This window comes from Mizuhopecten yessoensis, unplaced genomic scaffold (genome assembly GCF_002113885.1).
Source record: "Mizuhopecten yessoensis strain PY_sf001 unplaced genomic scaffold, ASM211388v2 scaffold2329, whole genome shotgun sequence".
NCBI classification, from domain to species: Eukaryota; Metazoa; Mollusca; class Bivalvia; order Pectinida; family Pectinidae; genus Mizuhopecten; species Mizuhopecten yessoensis.
In genome coordinates, this window is record NW_018404492.1 from 911,513 (window position 1) to 929,460 (window position 17,948).

General features: G+C 32.4%; 3 long non-coding RNA genes across 3 annotated transcripts; 1 reads left to right on the forward strand and 2 right to left on the reverse strand.

The window, feature by feature from the left end:
* Window positions 1–330: 330 nt before the first annotated feature.
* Window positions 331–2,045, reverse strand: LOC110445518. Its single transcript, XR_002462371.1, has 4 exons — window positions 1,905–2,045; window positions 1,636–1,700; window positions 721–995; window positions 331–345 (listed from the first exon to the last, which is right to left on the reverse strand). It is a non-coding gene; the product is annotated as an uncharacterized LOC110445518 (long non-coding RNA).
* Window positions 2,046–3,825: 1,780 nt separating this feature from the next.
* LOC110445561 lies at window positions 3,826–6,170 on the forward strand. Its single transcript, XR_002462386.1, has 4 exons — window positions 3,826–3,936; window positions 4,185–4,249; window positions 5,266–5,488; window positions 6,069–6,170. It is a non-coding gene; the product is annotated as an uncharacterized LOC110445561 (long non-coding RNA).
* Window positions 6,171–13,420: 7,250 nt separating this feature from the next.
* Window positions 13,421–15,148, reverse strand: LOC110445519. Its single transcript, XR_002462372.1, has 4 exons — window positions 14,975–15,148; window positions 14,702–14,766; window positions 14,019–14,257; window positions 13,421–13,517 (listed from the first exon to the last, which is right to left on the reverse strand). It is a non-coding gene; the product is annotated as an uncharacterized LOC110445519 (long non-coding RNA).
* Window positions 15,149–17,948: the final 2,800 nt, after the last annotated feature.

Below are 17,948 nucleotides of genomic sequence, written 5' to 3' on the forward strand. Positions count from 1 at the left end.
GTTCTAATTTTCTTCCATCGGCTGTGAGATGCGTATTAAAGATAACACCTTATTTTCTATTTCACTTCCAACTTTCCTATCCTGTTAATTTTATTATATAATTTTGTACATTCTTTCTCAAAAGATTCAAACATTACAAATATATACATTCTAACTTTGCATTGAATAATAAAAAATATTATGACAGCCTATTTTTTAAGTGCAGAACAAAGAAAAGAATGACAATATCATATGTATATATACGATAAGAGTTTTATTAGATAAACGTTATGAGGAATATGAATTTACAAATGAATATATGCATGAAGTCGTTAACATGGATTTTCTTTCTTCGGCCACATGGATCTGAAAAAGACAAACCATGAATGAGTAATGAATCAACAATTCATGTAATTATTGATGTTTTTCACAACAGATAATGTTCTGAAACCCGTCCGTTTACTGAGAAAACAAAATAGTTTCATCTTTTATATCAGAGCTTTTTTACTTTATTTTGACTCTAAAACAACATAATTAATTCAAAAATATGATGTTAAATTATCTCAATATTATATTCTTATTGACTCATAAGAGCTGGTTCAAAAATGTAATGAATTTATAATTTTCATTATCTTGACACATATTTCATCCATGTGTGTATTCATATTTCTGGTAAAAAATACAATATTTATAGGGTTTTTTTCTCGGACCAATTTTTGTGCAGAAAATTGAGATAAATACCTTTTTCCATAATTGTTTGTCTCTACATCAATATTGCCTGATCTGTCTCCGTCTGTGTGCTATTCTAACACGAGACCTTCTGCCTCCCAACATGTCTCCCCTCCGGTCTCCCCACCTGTCTCCCAACCTGTCTCCCCTCCAGTCTCCCCCCCTGTCGCTTCCACGTCGGTTCCAATCTCTTCCAAAGCTATCCCTGTTCCAACGATCGTTTTCCAAGTCCCAGCTATTTCTTCTTCTATTTTCAAACAAGGAACCACGACTTCCTCCGTAGGTTTCTGTAATTATTCCAATTCAGAATTCCTGACACAGGTTGTTGAATAGTTTGAAACGTGTTTTGTATACGTTTTCAGATGACTGTATTCATCTACGTAATTATTTTTTTCAAATTGTAACAAACAGTAACTAACATTAATGCAGACAAACTATGTATGATTTAATCAATCTATGTATCAATTGTGTAGATTGCAGTTGTACATTATAATATAACGCACGGTTAGTAAAAACTCGAACAAAACAAAATAGCTTCAATATTTCTATAAACAAACAAATGTCATTTTAGACAATAAGCTCTGTAAAACTTAATTTCTAAGTCGTAAAATTTACGACGGATCATGTATAAATATTGGTAGACACACAAGGAAAATTAATTTGCAAATGCATGTTGTTAAAATTAGAACTTTGGTGAAAAAGAAAGCAATATCTATCAAGAAATATTATTTTTATTCGGAAACATGGCCTATTTTCAAAACTGACTTATTTTCGAAATATGTTTGATTGAAAGGAATTCAAGGCTCTTTTTATGTCTAGCCTTTTTCGAAATTTTAGTAATACAATATATTTAGCACATGGTAATGCAGAGTGGAAGTGCATGGATAAAGACATGCTGAGGAAAGTGATTATACCGATAATACTTACGACATAAGACACAGGCCACTAGACAGGACAGTACGATAAGCTTCAACATCTTCAGTTGATTGATTCTGTAAATGAAATGTGATTACTGTCAAATGAAATATTGTTAACATATGCCATTTGATTTTTTTTGTAAAATGTTCGCATCGATATACATTCATAATAAGATTTACCCGACTACAGTATTGCATCAATGACAACATTACATATTTTACTATATCATCGTATTATAATTTGCTGTGATCGCACATGTCAATATTAGAAACACTTACCTGGGCCAACGCTTTCGTTCACACTGGTTCAGTCTGTGTCAGGGCAGGTTGTATTGGAGAATAAGGTATGACCTCTTTTATACACAATATGACGAGGAAATATATTGTAATTGTTATTCATTGTATTTCCTCAATCATTTTAACAAGTTCGCGTTTATTACGTATATTAGCTGATGTAGTTTCCCTATTTTACCAATGACGTACATGTCGATGATAGGACGACTTTGGAGAGTAGGAGTTTATGGGGATGACAAATATCAAGTGTTTATATGCATATAATTCATTTACATAAAAACGTAAGTCTTAATGCTAATAAATCGTTGTTTTTTGTTCCCAATTATTGTGATAGATATATCTTGCACAATATTCGGTTTAGCTCATTATATGGTATAGAGATTTTTTTAGGAAATCGTGCAAAGAAGTGCGATTCGCTATTTAGGATTTCAGACGAAAGCACTCAATAAATACACAACAAAAACATAGTTACTGTTGCATACTTAATAAATGTCGTAACACAAAATCAATATCTAGAAGCAAGATACCACATTTGTGTATTAATAGGTGTAAGTACATGTACTAAACATAATTTTGTTGAGGTATATATACTTGATATTGTACATATTGCTGTATATCAGTTGAATGTTTATTTGGCCATACTCAACATCTGTTGAAATTATAAATTGGATTTCATTAGAAACGATACGTTAGCTGTTTAACATGAAGTAAATACAAAATGGGCGCAAACGGCCTCGTTGATCGCAATACATTCAAAACTCTCAAATATATCAAAATGCTTTGAATTAAAATACATCAAAAGATTTTCTGTCCCGCATTGTATAAATAGAAAGTGTATGTACGCACATGTTCGTTGTCAAAGGTAAAATTATAGTACAGGTGACTGATATCTATTAATGTATGGTATAGCTCGGGGCGGTATCATAACCATAACATGAGACTCAAATCATTGACGTCATTACACACACAGATATATGTGGTCATCATTCGCGTATAACCAATTGTTGCCTATGTGGTAATTATCTGTGTTTTATAATATCTGCCGTTGCAAAAATAAAATAAATCAATTAGGAAGATGATAACAATGTGACCTTATCGCTGCACATATATAGGAGTAGCAACTGTTCTTTAAATTTGGATAGTTCATTCTTTTACTATTCGCTATCAACAAAAGACATATCGCATCTCTTTGAATTTCCTGACTAAATCATCACTACAGATACTTACACATGATAAGGTGTAGTAATAATTATCCTGATTGTAAAGGTCTTTTTTTTCCAAATGATCCTTTACAATTTTTTGCACTTACCAACATCACGCACACATGTACTAAAATGTGGCAGTGTGTTTGACACAAATAGTGTTTATAGTATCCATACATGTAGTCTGCTTTTTGTAAAACAGTGCATGTAACGTTAGGTTACCAGGAAAGCAGATACATATGTGAATCATTTTTAATATTTGTATAAGTAATTAAGAAAAAAAACAAATGTTTGAGTTAATTCAAATGGGTGGTCTGACGCAAAGCACAATCGCCTTTAATCAAGACGTGAAAAGATAGTCGATCACCTGTCCGACCATTTCGTACTTCTCCGGGTATTCCGGTTTTCTGCCACATTTAAACCCTCTGCTCGCTTCCATCTAGGCCAACATGAGTGATGAATATGTTTGAAGACTTGTTTCATAATTCATGTAACAATGATTATATTAAAAAAAGTACAACGTATGTTAACATTGTAAATCTGTCATCATCACTGTCTCCTACTCTATCGAGGTCACCCTATCGACATGTACGTCATTGGTGAACTAGGGAAAGTCCATCGGCTATACTAGAGTGCGTTGTTCTGTGTATATTCGCAATAATGCGAACTTGTGAAAACTATTGAGGAAGTACAATGTATAACAAGTGCAAAGTATTTCCTCGTCATATTGTGTATAAAAGTGGTCATACTTGGTCCTCCATTACAACCTGTCTTGATACAGACTGTAGAGGTGTAACATTTAGCGGCTGACAAAAGTAAGTCTCTTAGAATGAGATTAAGTCCTTGAATGGCTCAACTTTATGTTTTCTCAGTGGTTCATGTAGCTAGTAATAATATGATGACAAAGTACAATATCTAAGTTTACCTTGTCATTGCTATATTGATGTAGTCGGGGATACCATATTATCAAAATATATCAATGTGAACATTTCACAAGATATTCAAAGTAAAATTGTATATGTCAACTTTATTTAATTAAAAAGTATTCAAATTCCGCTTACAGAATCAATCAACTTAAGATGTTGAAGCTTATCGTAATGGCCTGTCTAGTGGCCTGTGTCTTGTGCCGTAAGTATAAACTATACATTAATTTATTTCAACATCGATTTAGCCATGCACTTACAAGCTACACTGTATATAACCATTTTTTAATGTTTAAGGAATGGAATTAATGTTTTCATATGTTAATATGCTTACACGTTATATAGAATACAATTATCAAAGAAACAAAATGTTAAGACCTCATGAATGTTGGAAAAAATTAAATTCCGTGTAATTACATTTTTAAAGATATTCTTGCATATATAAATATATATAATATAAATATTGTTTAACTTAGGGGCACCGCAGTAGGTAGAACAGTGTGTTGTTTGGTGGGAAATGTGAAATTTCTGAGCAACAATATGAAATCAAAACAAACAAAATGTTTTCGGTTTTTTTAATTAATTTGTAGAATATTATACGTTATATCTTATCATCATTTATATTTAAATAGCTTATTTTCTATTTAACATGAATTAAGTTATATTTAATGTTTATTTATAACACCACCATAACAATGCCATAAGGACAGCTTCACGTTGGGCGGTAACGAACTACGCTTGTACGGCGTAATACTCCAAAATGTTTATCAATACACACTATGAGGTTACTTGCGCTATGGAAACATAAATGTCATTTTTATCAATTGGTCCAAACATACAGTGTCAATATATCGTAATAAATAAACTTGTATTTAATATAATTTCACCGTCATACCGAACCCTTCTGTTATGTATATTTCATTAAAAGGACATAATTCAGCAAAAGTCGAAACAATAACTTCAGGTTCAGTATCTACATATTTATATATAAGGCGTATTTGTGTTGAGCTTAAACGAATCTTGCGTTATGTTATAGCGTGATGCAGTACTAATAAAACTGAAAATAATTACAGTATTTCTTGCTATATATATGCTATTTGATACTTGCAAAAATATTCTTTTAGATGAATAAAATAAAGATAAAAACAAATACAAGCATGATTCAAACGAAGTATCCACATTTTGCAGTTCAGAAGTGTAATTGAATGAGAATATTTTCAGGATCATACGGAAGCAGGCGTGATTCCTTGTTGTATGACAATATCAGAACAGGCAGTTGGGGTTCAAGTTTGGATAGTTGGGGAAACGATCCTTGGAACAGTGATATCTATGGGAGCGACTGGGACCGACGTGGAGGCGACATGTGGGGAGACAGGCGGGCTGGTGACAGGATAGTAAACAGATGGAGATCCGACAGGAGATACTGATGAAGAGACATTAAAAGGTATACATTTCTCAATATGTACAAAAATTGGTCCCAGAAAAAAACTTACAAAATATTGAAAATTACATTTAATATGACATATTCGTTCATTTCTAAACATGCTCTTTGCAGATATATATGATCTGGATTTCTTGTAATGATCACTTTTTTTGAAACGGAAATAATAGTTATTATGAATGAAAGTTAATGTTAAAACAAAATGAAGTGAACACAAGTGAAAATCATTTGATATGAATAATAATACAAACACAAAACAAACTGAACAATAATATAGTATTATAAATGTATATTTTGATAAATAAGAATAATACTTTCTCTCGTGCACCTATTATGACGTCATGAACATATCGCCTAACTCAAAATCATCTGATGTCACTGTCTATAGTGTCTCTCAAATAAGGAGCTTTTTGGCCATTTAAGGTTGTATCAAATATGATATACATGTCTATTTTCTTTGTAAATACAATTTATATTTAACATGATTCTTGTGGGAATCTTCTTTTGCAAGACAAAAATACGAGGAATAGCCAATATATCATAATTACTAAATCATTACTTATTCGTGGTTTGTCTTTTTCAGATCCATTTGGCCAAAGTTTGGAAAATCCATTTATGTCCCATATTCATTTGTAAATTCATATTCCTCATATCGTTTTGCTAATAAACATTTTTTTTTCTTATATATACATATTATATTGTGTATGTTTTCGTCTTGAGCTGATGAAATAGGTTGCCATAATAGTGTTGAGTTAAAATGTATACGTAAATAATGGTGGAATCTTTTTAAGTACAAATAATGATGTAATAGCATTAACGAAAAGAATAACTTTTGCCTTAGTCGGAAGTAAAAGATAGGATAACATTCCAATAAGCATCTTACCGTCATTAATATATTAACATTCACATGACTGTACATACTTTTCCTGCAGGAAATATGATCGTATAATTCAAGTTTGGTAGAAAAGCTTAAATTTATGAACCACAGGTTATATCAATCATGATTTCAACGCAAGTACATATATTTGTCACCAGAAATCTCACAAACGGTGTTCAAGATTTTAATTGAAATTGATGACGACCGCGATATGAAACCTCTAAGACTTAAAGTGTAGCAATGAATGAAATGTAATCACCATAGAAATATAAACTTTATTTATATTACAACAATTATGACACAAGTTATTTCAACTTATATTGATCCCTTTTGTTGTCGATACACTGTACAATGCTATAGACAGGGAAATACAGTTTTATAAAATTTATAAACAAAACATTACTATGTCTGAAACTTCTCAAAAGGCCGTGTTAATATCTGACACGACTGCTGCTAGTTTGATTGCCAAGTCAAGCCTCTATGAGAATTACCTTTGTGGGCATCACAACACTTATGGACAAATACATCGCTATTAAATACAATGGACATCTACTAAAATACTTGCCAATATGAACAGTGGCCATACAATTAAATATTGACCAGGAAACAGAGTCACAGGCGTTGAAAACACAGAAATACGACAAAGGAACACTGATACATGTCCTAACATTCATATAGACCGAGAAAGTTGGTACAAAGTAAAGATATAAAATAGATATGCATGAAAATAAAGTTTATATAGTGGCAGAAATGCATAGAGATGTAGGTCAGAAAACAGTTTATTGAACGTAATGCAGGGAAGACAAATATCGTGTAAACTTTGTAAGTAGAAAGAAAATAATGCAATTTACAACTGACCATAGCTATTGCATATTGTTATGATTTCTGGAAAATATATCGGATGATCTGATCAACCTATGAATTATATATAATTACCTTCCGTCGAACGACCAGCAACGGAGCAATCGACATCGTTGTGTCAAACAAACTTTTTAAATTTTAATTTGACATCGAAGACAAGGTGCATATGTCAAACTAGGTAACTGTAACCTGATACTTGACTCCTCAAGACATACTTGCTCATCAAATTTAATCATCTTACACGGGACCAAGCTAACGACTAGGTGAATAGGGAGTATATATTCGAGTTATGTGAATTCGAGTAAGCGTGGTTACACAAAATATGAATGCATGGTATAACAATTTAACTTGCAATCGATATATCAAAGTGTGGTGATCGGATACATTAATATATATACAATGTACATGTCTAATATTGCAAAATTGCTCTTTTTCGATAAAGCTTATTGTTTTTTTTAAGAAATAGCATCCAAGATTTCGTTTAAACTATAATCACTCATAGAATCTGAAAAACTCGTTTGACGGTTCACACTCAGTGTGGATATCAATATATATAGACAATAAATATCAAACAATAAGAGTTTTTAAACATGTAACTGTGTCAATTAGGAAATGTAATAACACGATAATACTTGCAGGATCCTACGGATAAGGATTGTTTTGGGGTAAAATCAGTAGAAATGGGTGGTATACAGGCTTTTATCGTTAGAGAAACGATTCTTAGAACGATGATATATATGGAAGCGACTGGAACCGGCATGGACACGGCATGTGTAGAGATCGACAGACCCGTGACCGGATATGGAGCGGACGATGGTACGAGAGATAATACTGATATAGAGACAAACATGTTTAACAAACAAATACAAAAAAAAAAAGAATTTGAAACATCTTTTTATATTTATGATTACCTTTATGGATGATGCATGTGTAAAGTTGTAGATAAGAAAAACAGGAAAAGACAGCTGTGGCGGAAGTAAAAGGGGAGGCGTTGGTGTGCCTTGACAATGTGAAAATACATTTTGGGAAAAGAAAAATAACGGAGGCCTCTTGCGTTATGTGTACCTTAGCACCCATTCACAATTGATAGACAATGTGACCAAAACAATATAATCGTTTGAATTAGACTGTTTGTTTTGTGCACGCTAACATTTGTCACGCGATGCCTTTATGTCTTGATTTCACAACAAGCAGCGTCTTTTATCATTTCTGACCCATTTTGTCTATTAAACCTGGATATATTTGTAAAGTATTTCTACTTTCAGTCGCCATTTGGAGTCACAATTCGGTCGACAAACCATAAACGATAGTCAACACATGCAATTAGCATTTGACATATTTACAAACAATATTTTAAGTCACTTTCGCGGTAAGTTCAGCGGAATATTCTGAACATGAGCTTGACAGGTTTTAAGTAAATCTGGAGGTTAAATAGAGTTTTTTTGTCTGCTACCTAATATTCAAATGCATATAAATTAAATGCGGTCACCCTCGTTCGACAAATGAACAGTCCCACGTCTCGCTTATTTACCGATAAATTTGCAGAGGAGTTTTTTGAGAGAGCGCTGGTCTGTTGGAAAATGATACACGATCGCGCATGGTCTATCGTCCAATAATCCATGGCTATTAACCAACTAAAAGTATCGTTACATTGCAAACGTTGTAGAATAGTCAGTGATTTGTAATAAAAGTCCCTATTTTCATTTTCTAATTGTGATATTTAACATGGATCGTTGTTTACCTACACCTTGGACGTGAGACAACATGCCTGGTACTATAACTGATTCAGATAATGTCGGATTTGTACTTCCTATCGGTATTGTTTGTTGTTATATTTTAGGATATCGACTTTGATTAAAGGCGCATCACGGTGAAGTGACTTTTTTTTGTCTTTTTTTTTCAAATACTGCATAAACATATCAATTGAGAGTCCTTATGGAAAATAACGATCGGATTTGGCTGAAATAGATTCATAAAAATGATTAAATCTTAGATAATCATCGGTATTTCTACCTGTCTGACCAACGTTTGTTCAGGGATTTCCCTCTACTAGCGCATGCGCATAGCACACCACTTCTTTGTAAACAAAATGACTGGCCGTGTGAAGTTAGCGAAAGAAAAGTGTTGTTCCGTATCAGCTACGAAGCGAAAAGTTGCCAAATGGTCAAAAGAAAGCGCAAGAAGTATGTTACGGAATCATTATTCAAAGAAGAAAATAACTGCCCTAGCAGTTAGTACGGTGCATGTATTCTCCCGGATAGCTGGTTAAGCTGAAATAGAATTGACAAAAATGCTAGCGCTGTTTCTGTTATGAATAAATATCTGAAACTATTAACCTCGCTTATATCTTTGTCTGAGTTTGAACACAGGTGAACTTAGTTTAATATGTTAATGGGCATGTATCGGAGAGAGTTTACTTTGTGTTTCTATAATTATACAGTGGTTAATGCGAAAGGAAGGGATAAGTGACTAGTTAGTTTGATTTTGCCATGAGGCCCTCCAAGAGATAACTGTTGTGATGGCCACGGCGTATTCTGTTATCTCCTCTGTCGGTACTCGGGGTCATATGAGATACGTGCGCTATTAGATTAAGATTTAACTATATTGTTGAATTAAGCGGTGGGTTTTTTTGGTTTTACATGCAAGATTTGAATTAGTACTAATATGAATACCCGGCCTCCTCTGGCGCGACGACGCAATATATATAAAAAAAACTCTTCGTCAGAAAGCTACATTATCGCAGCTAGATTAAAAATGTCAAATGACGGACCAGGATGAATAACTGAGGAAGGATAACCTACTTCTAATAAAAAGTATCGTATATGTTTTTTGTTTTTAAATCCTAATTTTTCAACAGTTCATGTTTTCATATGATGTTGACTTAAAATGTATGATCATGTAACAACCTTCTCTATAAAGAATAAATTTTCGACTGCAGATAGAATCGAAATACGTATTGAAAACAAGAGGAAAACATTTGTTTACGTTGTAAAAATGACGTTTGCTGCCGATAACTACGGCTTCTGTATCGGACAAAAAAGAAATTATTAAAGAAAAGTTGTCACAACAGAAAAAGGGTCGTTTACAAGAATGCTTTAATCTATGTAAATAATTGAAATTTTTTAATCATCAAGTATCTCAACACTTTCCATATCTGACACATATTCTACATGTACACGTAGTGGCATTGCCATATAGTTTATTGTGTGTGATGGCTAATATGACTTACTAAGTGACAGTGAAAGTGGGAAAGAGAATATACATAAATGTATATGCATTGTCGAGGAAAAAAATTGGCCAAAGACATTGAGTTGTACAATGTAATACAAAAAATCACAAACATTTCTCTTTTTTTATACGCGTGTAGTTTGTCATTGCATATATGCAATTTATGAAAAAAATTGGAAAAGGGAAATTCGTCTCGGGAATATTCCTTTTTACAGAAAGGTTTGTCCCATGGTTGAGGAAAGGTGTTTAGCCCCGTACCATCTGTACCGGTCACATTCCGGTAATAAATTCAATATCTATTAATATGTATCTATTTTATATTTATGCCTATTATCATTGTTGGCATTTAATTGTAAATGCATGACGGGAGAAGGCTGTGATCAATTGTAAAAACTTGTGCCCAATCCCTTGTTCAATTTTGTTGGCAACAAATATGTTTAAAGCTAAATAAATTTAAATTCTGAATATTGGCAAGTGTGCAATTAATTTCTGATGATGAATAATTACTGTTAAATAAGTTTGAATACAGACTTAGAAATCATATTACTTGTTTTCATAGTGCGGTAAGAAGTTGCACTTGCTGGACGGCCCCTCTCTGGGGGCCCCTTTGGAAACCGTTTCATCTCCGCTCAGACCACTTGTGTTTACTGCCTAGTCAGGTGCATTATCGGCGCTATTTTTAGCAGGGCTTTCCCGAACAATTAAAATGGTCAAACTGGACATTTCGAAAGGACTATGAATATGGGGATAGCGAGGTAACATAAGTGGAAGTGCATACAATACATACATTAATTTAAAAAATATGGCTCTTCACGTTGTGGTATATTTTCTTCTAACTGATGTCAGCTGTACACGTTCACTCGACTATACATTTATCGGCCAACAGCAAAACCTCAGGGGGGCCATTGACAGGTTCATGTTATACAACATTGTGATATCATTCGGTAAGTATAAATTTGCATATATTCTTTATACATCACTGATTATGGCGCACGTCTGCATGACGTTATATTCTAATATGTTAGTGTCATATCAAGGTATCAATTATAATGTACTTCTCAATAGTTTGGTACAGATGGTCATATTCCTTTTTTTTTAATTATAACGAATTATTTTCCTTGGATTTCGGGTATAAAGACTATGAGTAGAACTGCTTATAAAATATAGAATGTTTTCTATTTATTACGCATCTTTTAATCTGTCGCAGCAAAAAAAGGTGTTAACGCATATATCAAAAATTAAGAACACCGCATGAACAACCTTTCCATTATTTGGTATGGTATGTGTCATTTCTATGTTGCTTGTTTTCAGTGCTTAATTCATTAATTAAATTTGAATGCATTTCCTTAGTAATTCTACTTTGACAAAATATTCACAACAAACTGTGTCAAAATTGCCAATTATGCATAAATTTGATGAAATATATTCGTTTTGTATCATTTTATACTTCTTTTCATCATTTTCAAATTACAATAAACCAACATATTTTTCGCTGTCGTTTTCTGTAATAGGGTCTACGATTTAGGAAGTACACGGTTAAATCAGGTTATTGTCAATTTTTTTTATAATTAGTCATCAATGTAGCGGCTAGCTTCATAAATAAAAGCTAAAGTTAAGCCGTTTGCAACAACATTCGCCCTCATCCGTATACGTACAATTGGCTGTTGAAAAAGTCAGCCCATGCAGCAGAAATTCATACGTGATGCATGGAAGCTGTAGCGATCAAAATAAAAAGGTTACTCGATAGAGAAGAACTATTAAGAACATTCAGAAAATACATATTATTTGAATAATCATTAACATTTAAAGGGTTTAAGCTTAATGCTGTGTGGAGGTCAAATACTAACAACTTGATTTAACAAACTTTTCTCTCCTAGATAAACTTAGTAGAAAGGAGTTAATTCATCAATTGAATACCAATTGCATATTTTATATATTTTGCAATCAATGAATCAATCCAAAAATCTTCACAATATTAGCTGATATTGTGTTCTCTCAATATTACTTTCTGATTTAAAAATTAAATAATCATTACATCCTTGGAATTGTAACAGTATTGCTAATGTAGTTTTCATTTAATCCTGTGCTGAAGTTTCAATTAAATATTTCAGTCGAGTTAAAATGTTTTGTATACGAGCAAAACTATTAACTGTTGGCCATTTGTATCGAATTATTTCCATGACTGACTTTTTCGGTAAATTTCGATATGTTGCATATCCTTTTTTTATTTTTTATTTTGAAGGAATTTCCATTTGAAATCTGGTATTTATTTTATTTATTTTATGTTTCAAATACATGCATCAGTCTATCAGAATGTTTATGATTATTATATCATGTTTTGTATGGTTTAAGACTTTGATGTCTTTATTATGCTACCTGATATACAGCCTTTGTTCTGATATGCTGTTTGCAAACTTTAACAAAAATTCTGACTTACACATGTAGTTAATTATTATTTAGCTTACAATGACAAGGTTCGGTCGTTTGACATACGTATACTAATCTGAGTGTGTGTGTCTCATTCCTTTGTGTAAAGTTGTCTATATCCATATGTGTGGCTATCCGCCAGAAAATATTAGGTCGTCCATGTATTGAATGTCATATGTGATGCGAGAAGCGGATACCTTGTTCGGAGCCACTGTTTCGTATTCTAATTTTGGTGCGGTTTATGATGTATTTCATTTGTTATAAAGTTTCCACAGTTCCGGTGTCTCGTTTCGATTCTGAGATATGTTCTGATCATGCATGAAGTTAATGGGGTTTTTTTATGATTCAGGTCCAACTATTTTTTGTCCGAGTCAATATTATCATTTTGTGTTAAAGCTATTCAATTTTAATTTATTCTGTAACTGTTGACGTATCACTGCAGACTTTGTACTGAATGGCAGAAATACATTTGAGTACCTGTTTAGAACACTTATGTCGCACACAAACAAATCAAACATGTATAAATTAGATTAGAAACGGAATTTATTTACAAACATTGATGAATATGAATGTACAGATGAATGTAAGCATGAAACGGTAAGATTGGATTTTCCTTTTCAAATGTTTGGCAACATGGATCTGGAAAAAAAAATGATTGCCTAGTAAGTAATGGTTAAGTTTAAATCAATACATAGTCTATACTTCGTTCTGGTGTTTGTCTTCTTGTTAAATATTATACAGAAATATCTCGAGATAAACTATATTCGTTTTCTTTCAATAAACATAAATGTTCCCAAATAAAGATACTGTATAGTTAATGTAGAGCCGTATAACTTAACGCTCATTGCAATAACATGATGAGTTTTGCTTTTTGTCATTTTTGACAAAAGCAAATTCTAAAGTGAATCTGCGGTTTTCATCAGTTCAACAATCATTGATAGAAAAATTGTAAAAAAGGATCAATTTTGTTTTAAAATATAGCGATACTTCAACAGTCAATAATACTTTGTAATTATAATTAGTTATTAAAAACCAAGTAGTTTTAATCTCGACACCCGCATCATCAATATATGTAATCATATAAAAAGGATTTTTTTTTTTCCATACTGAAATTTTAAAATAAAATATTCAAATACGTACCTTATTCTATACTTGATCATCTCGTCATTAGTATATCCTCTCGTTTCCCCATCTGTTTCTTCTTATAATGTCACGATCCCGCCTATTTCTCCACATGTCGCTTCCTCGTCCGTACCTGTCGCTTCCATAGATATCACCGTTCCAAGGATCGTTTCCCCAACGGTCAAGACCTGTGTCCCACCTGTTTCTACCGATTCCATCAAACAACGAGGAATCACGCCTTACTCCGCCGTAGGACCCTGTAATTGGTTTAATTTCTTCACTAATGCAGGTAGATATATAGTTTACAAATAGTGTTTTAGTTGTGTTGTTTCGTGTTATATTGATAATTATTTCTTTTAATAAATCATTCTGACTCTTATGCGGATAGTCTATGTAAACAATCCTACATTTATTATCGCCGACGCAACATTACATATATTATGTCAGATAAGTATAAATTCTAACAACTTTCGAATAAATCGTTTTACAAATCAAATACATGTATCGATATCAAAATGTAAGTATATAAATGGATAACCAGGTCTTTTTAACAATGATACAATATAAAATAAAGGCCAGACTTTATACTACACATCAAACATTTGGTGATACAACTTTTGTGTGAAACGACGTTATTTCCAAAATAAGATTTGCATACTGAGATAAAGGTATTCATAGATAAATATACTAATAATACTTACGGCACAAGACACAGGCAACTAGACACGACAGCACGATAAGCTTTAACATCTTCAGTTGATTGATTCTGTAAACAGAGTTTTAATACAAATTTAATAATATATAAAATTCAAATGTTCGCTATCCTATATATATATATTTAAATACACTGTATCATATTCCAGACTCATTCAATATATCTCAATGACATGGTAGAATGAGACATGAAACTCTTTCATTATAGAATGACCGACTACCACTAGGTGAATACACATATCGTTCATTCCGAGACTTACCTTTGGCCACTACTAAAGGTTACACTTCGTCAGTCTGTGTCAGGACAAGTTGTGATGGAGGACCAAGTATGACCACTTTTATACACAATATGACGAGGAAACACTTTGTAATTGTTGTACATTGTATTTCCTCAATTATTGTCGCATCTTCGCATTTATTGCGAATGTACACAGAACAACGCATTCTATTAATATCTGACGGAGTTTCCCTTTTTAACCATTGACGTACTTGTCAATGACAGGATGACCTTTGGAGAGTAGGAGACAGTGGACGATGATATATATCAAGTGTAAGCATACCTTCTTTTTATTAACATACATTATTGTAATGACGTAAGTCTTAATTGTGATAAATGACAGTTTATTCTGATACAGATCAAATATACTTCTCTCATTTCCCTGTGTGTAAGAAAGAGCTGTCCAGGGTAAGAAAGGGGTGTAGGAAATTTCTATCTTACGCACCATTTCACGTGACGTGACCTCACAATGGCTCAACAATGACGTGACGTCACGAATTTGGAACTCTCTAATGCCGCAATGCGGAAAAGGCGACGCGATAAAATTAAAACCTTTTACGACATATTTGCCGTACTCATCAGAAAGATGTGATTATTTTTTCTGAGCAAACGTTGTATGCAAATATGGGATATGCTGGTTTCTAGGGTTATTCTGGTGGTTGGAATGAGAGAAAAATACTCTTTCATCCCCAAGGGTGTAGGATAGGGAAATTTTAACAGTTTTTTGCATAGAATTTTCATTTTTAACTTTTGAAATAATAATAATGTTAAAAAATCCATACCTGAAGTTAAGATTAAATCATTAATGTGTCGAAAATATTCCCTCGTTCATTTAAATATACTGCTCACACATTGGAATACGAAATAATGATTTCATTTCCTTTTTATCATCTCTTAGAAGTACTCGCAAATAAAGGATTTAATACGAAAATATCTAGCGAGAATAAAACTTATATTTAAACTCGCTGTAATAAACAGTGTATAAGCTCACTGAGGAAAAGCTTAATAAGGGAGAAATTGTAATGTTTAAATATCTTGTATTTGTTTGTTTGTTGTATTTTTTTCTTAAACTTCTGTTAAAATGGTTTACCAAGTTAGAGCCAATCAATTTAACAGTACACAACAGAAAACCGTGATGACTAACACCGCCTTCCATTGTTGGTTTCCATCCTTCCTCTTTGAAAACATTGACTGTAATTTAAGTCATTGTTTTCAATGTCAATTTACTGTAGTTTAAAATATTGGTTAAATGTAATAAATTGGAATATATTTGTTGAGACGAAAAATGTTAGAAATTAATATGATTTGGGGTATTTTGGGTATTAAAAACTAGGCAGTAGCTACCTTCTTTGATAACGTTTGTTGAATATTTTATATTGTCAAAAAGAATAAATAAAGTAGAACTATGAAAACAGAAACGTTTTTATAAATGAAATGTTTCTTTAACATTTCCCATTTTGACAATCTGATAAATGTAGTGCCGTTTTCTCTATGCATTATTCTATTGATAGGGTTAAAATAATATTTCAATATTTCCAAACAGTTAACAACGTTAATATTACAATCAAACATATTGTAAATTAATGTGGTTTTGGTCTAGCTAGTAAGGAATTTCAGGAGGTCATGGTCCACATTCAAAGCATGTCTGGTACGATTCCTTTTGTCAGGATCCCACTCGTCATTTCACCATTTTTTTCATATATCAAAAACATTAAAGTGTTCAAATGGATAAGTTTCATGCTGCACCTCGTTTTGCAGGGTTTTTTCTCGTAACAAATTATACTGGTTATAAATAGCTTAACCACTACAAGACCTAGCGTAGCTGCTCTGGAACACCTCACCTTACAGATAATTGATTGCTGTCATATATATGTCTTTGTGGTTGAGGTCAGCAGTATTAATTGCTCTTGGATACAGAAGTATCACATATGTTGTTATTGTGTACTTGAAGATCCAATAAATTGTCCTCTTATCATATTGATATGTTATATGTTTAGTTCATGTTTAACTTCTGACGATAATGGAAGAAAAATCAGAAACGTATGCACATATACCTTATCAAAGGTAACACATTTATTCAAAACATTGATTCATAGTTACATATGTTATACAGTCTAAGTTACATATGTTATAAGTCTAAGTTACATATGTTATACAGTGTAGCTCGAGGCAGTTTGGTGACCATTACCTCAGGCTTACATCCGTGACGTCATAGTAAATATATATGGTAATTATCCGTATGTATATCAAGAGCTATTTATATGATAATAACCTGTGGTGTTGTTACTTACGTACATGTATATGACAAGCGAAACCTCAATCCATTTTTTGAATAGTGTGTGGGATAAACTTTAAATAAATATCAACTATGCATGATACGTGGCCTTATCACTACTGACATGTTAGACTCGTTAAATGTCAAATGTCTATTTATATATATGACATCATTACCGCAACGGAACAACATTTTATTATTTTGAGATCTAATGATAAGAAACATTTTGCTTTTTTATGACTTTCTTGGTTTGTTCATCATCTATTGAATATTTTCTGTCCTACATACCACACACTAAATCTCCCAATTTACACTGCTTTATGAGTCCCTTGTCATATAATATCGCTAGTTGAACAAAGGGTAATGTCTCAGTATTACCAATTCATTGAATCATCCTTTATAACATCGATTGGTTTGTACTATATTTAATACTCCCACCATGTATTTTCCAAACATTCAAAACCTTACATTTACAATTAAAGAATATGAGAATTTATTCGACTCATTGTTAAATAAATGTCATCTTTAGTATTGAATAATATAGTATGTCTTTTTAAGAGGGACTTACTTCAGAAGATCCCATCTTTTGTTCCTGTATTAGTGGTTAAATGCTGCAAATAAGCTATTGTATCATAGAAAAAAGAACAGATACTGATTTGTATATATATTTAATAATTATACT